The following is a 6,000-nucleotide window of genomic DNA, read 5'->3' as shown; positions in this document are numbered from 1 at the left end:
CCATGAGGGAACTAAGAAATGTTTTCCACAGCCATTGGAAACAAAAAATCATATTAGGAAACTATTTGCCTTATTCTCCGCGATGGAAGAATGTGTTCTTCCTTACTTCGGACGCACAGGGCTGCTGACGTGGGAACGGACGGGGCACGGACTTCAGTGAGAAATCCTCTCCGCATCCCGGAGCTCAGGGTTCATTACGAGCATCAGGAACTATCGGAGAGAGTCAACAAACGCTCCTATTCCGAACAGTCTGTGGGGTTTGTTGCTCTAAGTTAGTAGAGTAAAAGAGGAAGCAGAGAAGCACCGATGAAAGGACGTGTCCAGCCGACGGCGCGTATGCTCCGGACCCTGGGCGCCTCCTGGAGCACTCACTGCCCGCGCTCTCTCGTTTAATCTTCACGTTACTTTTATGAGACTGATTTCTGTATTTTACGGATTTAAAAATGAAGCACATCTCTAATTTATTTATGGTCAGACAGTCCGCGGTAGGATCAGGTTTTGAAGTCAAACAGGTTTTTGGTTTTTTTCCTTTTTTTTAAAATTATTTTTGGTCAGGGCAAAAAAACTTTGAAAAAATGAAAAATATCTTTATTTCTTTTAAGGTTATTGGCTCTTTTGCTTTTTAATTTTACTTTAAAATTAAAAAATTTTTTAAAATTAATTAATTAATTTGGCAGAGAGACACAGTGAAAGAGGGAACACAAGTAAGGGAAAGTGGGAAAGGGAGAAGCAGGCTTCCCACTGAGCAGAGAGCCCGATGTGGGGCTTGATCCCAGGACCCTGGGACCATGACCTGAGCGGAAGGCAGACACTTAATGACTGAGCCCCTCAGACACCCCTAAAATTAAATTTTAAATTAAACTTAAATTTTAAATTTAATTTTTAAAATTTATTTTAATTTTTTAATTAACATGGCATGTAGTAATGGTTTCATGGGAGCAGGTGTGTGACTCATCAGTCTTACACAATCGCAGAGCTCACCACGGCACACAGGTTTCTAACAACTGCGCGACACTAACTACATTCAGGAGGAATCGACTGACCCGAGTCAAGCTGTCTTTATGGATGGGCTGACAAAATTTGTAAATAATATCCCTGAAATAATCACGATTACAAACAATTCTTAATGCTAGGTGGTTTGATTATTTAAAATCCTGAGGACTGAATCACAAATTGATAAAAAGTTAATAGTTTTGTGAACTGAACGCGCAACAAAAAGCCTGCAGAAGTCTTTGCTTCCGTTTATCCTACCACAAAGAAAAATGAAATCCGTGAAGACTAGCCCTAGTACACAGATACTGAGAAGAGGAAAGGGGCAGGAATAAAGGAGTAGGAGGGGCAGAATACAGTTTCTCCTGAAGATTCAGGGTGGAAATGCGTGGTCTGGTTTGTCTGGGGCGCGCAGGGCAGGAGTCCTCGGATGCAGGAGGTAAAGTCCCTGAACTTATTTTGTTAGGGGCTCTCCCTGTATTTTAGGGACACACAGAAATCGCTGAAGAAACAAGTGAGTGTTGTGAGAATGTTTGACTCCTCAGCAACGAGGCCCCGTGGCCTCACAGGGACTGAGGAGAGAAAAGCTAGGAGCTTCCCCGAGACTGAGATCCAGAGGTTAAAAAGGTATATACTCCCCACAAAAGTTGAGTATATTTGCATGGAAAAAGAAAAAAGAAGCATGCTAATTCACTTTCTAGAGTCAAGGCAACCTTTCACAGAGAACTTCGATGCCTTTGGGGTCTCCTGGGGGCTGTAGCTATATCTGTACATGTGTACCTTCCAGGGTGACCTGCCTACCATGGGGGCCGGTGGCCACATGTGACTATTTAAATTTAACTTAATAAAACGAAGCAAAATAAAAAATCTGATTCCTCAGTTGCCCTAGCCACATTTTTCAAGTTCTCAGCAGCCACATGGTGCTAGTGGCTACCAAATTAGATAGCTTGTCTCTAGAATATTTTCATGATTACAGGGAGTTCTATTGAACAGTACTGCTGTGAGGAATGAACAGAAAATAATTATTATGTTGGAAGAGTAGATGTTCGCAGAATGCATGAAAAACAAGCAAGTCAGCTGCCACCACCCTCAATGCTGACACCAGCCCAAGAGAGCCTTTATTTTTTTAGCCACACTACCGGGTAAAATTGTCTTTCTGGGGTTTGCTGCTGCCCACCTCTCGGACGAAATCTAGAGCAGTTCCCATGACTTGCATGGTCACTCTCAAATGTGATCTCTTATGCATGAAACTTTTTAGTAATTATTTTGTCTCATTTTATTTAATAAACAAAACTCTTCACAACCAAGAGTTCCTCTAATGAGTTCCCTAAAGAGTTCCTTGGCTGGCACGCACTTCTCCCTCCTCTTCCCCTAGTTTTCGGTCCCTGTCAGATTGCCTTCTTTGGAGATGATTCTAGGCTGATCCTTGGGAAAAAATTCATTGCTGTATTTCCAGGACACGTAACAGTGCCTGGCACTAGTACTCAATATATCCTTGTAGTTAAATAAATATAGTCACGAGTTTTGTCAGTAAATGATGTTTAATTTTATACTCAAGTACTCATCAGGAGTGGAAAAATAAAATGTAGGCATTTAGGAAGAAATGGCATCAATGAACTAAATTACAGTATGAATTTTTTCACTATAAATCTTTTTAAAAATGAAAGTATAATTTATATCAAGTAAAATGCACAGATTTTTAAGAGCTGAAGAGTTTCCTCAAATGGATACACCCATGTAGCCCATGTTTTTTCCAAGATCTAGAACATTTTAATCAGGCCAGAATATCTTCCTGACTCTTCCTAGTTAATCCCTGTCAACCACCAATTTTCCAACCCCTGAGAACCACAGATTTGATTTTAACTATTATAGAACAGTTTAATAAAAATCAAACCCTATTAAATGAAATGAAATACTACAGATTCTTTCGTGTCTGGCTTCTTTAACCCAGCGCAGACTTCTTGAGGCTTGGCCGTATTGTGTGTAGTGTTACACTCTGTGGACGGATCGCATTTGTTCATTCGTCTGTTAATGGACATTTGGGACATTTTTCAGTTTTTTAGCTATTAGGAGTAAAGTCACTTTGAACATTCACTTTTTAAAATACATGTTTCCATTTCACTTGGGTGAGTACCAAAATGTGGGACTGATGGGTCCTAGGTAAGTACTTGCCTAACTTTACGAAAGACTGTCAGAATGTTTCCAAAGTGGTTTTACCATATAATATTCCCACCAGTAGTGCATTAGAGGTTTGATTATTCCACATCTTAATCAACAATTGGTGTTACCAGTCTTTAAATTTTAAACCTTCCAGTGAGTGTCAATTGGTATCTCATTGTGATTTTAATTTGCTTTTGCCCCCATGACTAATATAGAGTACTTTACACTCTTTCATGAGCAAGCTGGCCATTTGTATATTTTCTTTGTAAAATGTTTACTCAAGTATTATGTTCTTTAAGAAAATGTATATATATAATTTAATAATTACATTGAATATAATTATATAAAATAATATATTAAAAATTAGTATTTAAAAGTAGAGTATATATATGTATATGTGTGTGTATCTATATAGTTTTATATATATATATATCTTCATATATATATATATATATATATATATATATATATATATCTTCTCCCAGTCTGTGGCTTGTCTTCAGATTGTCTTAACAGAATCTTTCAAAATGTTTAATTTTGATGAACTTGATTTAACTTTTTTTTATGATTAGTGTTTACTTGGTCCTATCTGGGAAATTATTGCCTACACCAACATCATAAAGATATGTTTTCCCTAGAAATTATATCTGCCTAACTTTTATATATATGTATAAATATTTTATATATTTATGTATACTAGAGCTCACACAGGGGGAGCAAACATTCAAGGTTCGACAGAAAGAGTGGAAAGACCTTATAGAACTATCTCAGAATCCAGTAACGATCCAATAAATGCTAAGTCTACTTGGTTAATGTCTTGTTCTCCCCACAATGATGGAGAGTTGAAACTCTCCAAATTCACCAATCTACCAGGCTATCTTTAAAGTTTTATTTTTCTTTCAGGGTATCATCCAGTAATGACCTTAAACAGATACCAGCTCTTGGGGGTTGCGAAGCCCTCACTCAGATTCCGGAACATCCTGCCCCTGACACATACTTGTGTCAACTCTCACTACATTAACTGAAAGAAACGCTTCTTAATAGGAAGGTCATAGCCCGTGCTAGGATTAGGACATAGGCAAATGTAGTTCAGAGAAGTATGAATCTAAATTTTGGAAATTAAGGAAGAAAAAACCAGAATTAGAAAGACATATTTAATAAGAAGAGTCACTAGATTGGGAGACATGTCCCAGAGAGAGTTGTGAGAGCATTATCATAATTTAAGATTAACGTAGTTCATAGAATTCTTAGAATAAACATCATAAGGAGCAATTCTTTGGCCAGAGCAATAGAGAAGATAACTTAGTGCTTTTTCTCAGTTTTGAAAAATACTGCATTACCACAGTGTAAAAAAAATAAATAAACTAAAGAAAAAAAACCCACAGGCAAAATTTGAGTTTTTTGCCTTGCCAAGAAAAACAGGAAGACACTTAGCCGTCACTCAAAACTTAAGAATACAGTGAGCTGTGGTTTAAATCCATCATCCGCCTTTGACGTCAAGTTTTTACCAGCCATACAGTCTGGCTGTCTTCTTTATCTCTTTGAAGTATTTGGAAAGTAACTTATTTGGAGCCACTTTGGATCGGGGCTGGTCTTCAGGTTCCTGCCTGCCTCCCCCAGGGTGCGGTTAGGAATTGGATCAGCACACAAAGGAGTTCCAGGTTGGGCTGGGCTTTCTGGTTTTACTTGGTTAGGGAGGCTGCAGGCTGATCAGTGAGGGCCAGAGCAGGGTGAGCAGGCGGAGGCATCGCTGTCATAGGCTGCAGTGTAAATGCTCATTCTCTGCCCTTCATGTCTCCCGGCCACGGAGGTCAGGGCACAGTTTCATAGCCATGGAAGTTTTAGAACTTGTCTTTCGCCGAAGTGTCTCTTACTTTGAGCTGCAGGGTCATGAAAATGGAATGGATCGTAAGAAGAGAGTAGAAGAAATAGACCGAAATTGGTAGGGCTCCGGAACTGGCTCAGATTGGTTGTCAGAACAAAGAGGGCTCGAAAGCCAGTGGTCGCAGCGGGGCCGCCCGCCAGAAGATCAAAGGTCCACAGAGGAGAGCTAGAAACCCTGGCCAAGTGAGGGATGCGGACGTGGGAGGGCGCTTGGAGCAAATACTGGCAACAGAGGAGCGTTATTCCGGCCTGGAGTTTTACTTTCTTGTGCTGGTGTGAAAGCGGAGCGAAATCAGAACGAGCAGTGGTACGTGCTTCAGTTGAGATGAGGCGACCTGGCCTGCTTGATACGAACCGATATCCTGGGAGGAAATTAACAGAAGTTATATGGCACTCTTCAGCTTCCCTTTATTTATTGTTTTAAAAGTATTTATTTATTTACTTATTTGACAGAGAGAGAGATCACAAGTAGGCAGAGAGGCGGGCAGAGAGAGAGAGAGAGGGGGAAGCAGGTTTCCCCACCGAGCAGAGAGCCCCACGCGGGGCTCAATCCTTGAACTCTGGGATCACGACCCCAGCTGAAGGCAGAGGCTTTAACCCACTGAGCCACCCAGGCGCCCCTCTAGAAACAGATGAATATATATATATATCTCAAAATATAATATAAAAAATTTAACATCCATTCCAAGCCTAAGTGCTTACGAATAATTTAGACAAAGCACTGTGTTATCTGAATTTAATAGTTGCCTATGTGTATATAAAATATTGCACGGATATTATGTTATATAATACATATTTATATATGTTATCTGTGCCCCTGCTCCTCTGTGGCATCTTAACCTGGTATGATGCTATATGTGCTTTACGACAGAAAATAACTTTGTAAAAATATGAGCCCGGAGATGGGATGAGGCAAAAGAATGAGATGAAAAAAGAAGTTGCAGAATAAGTTGAACAGATTATGCA

The sequence above is a fragment of the Neovison vison genome, chromosome 10 (assembly GCF_020171115.1).
Source record: "Neovison vison isolate M4711 chromosome 10, ASM_NN_V1, whole genome shotgun sequence".
Lineage (NCBI taxonomy): Eukaryota > Metazoa > Chordata > Mammalia > Carnivora > Mustelidae > Neogale > Neogale vison.
Note: the sequence above shows the minus strand (reverse complement) of the source record.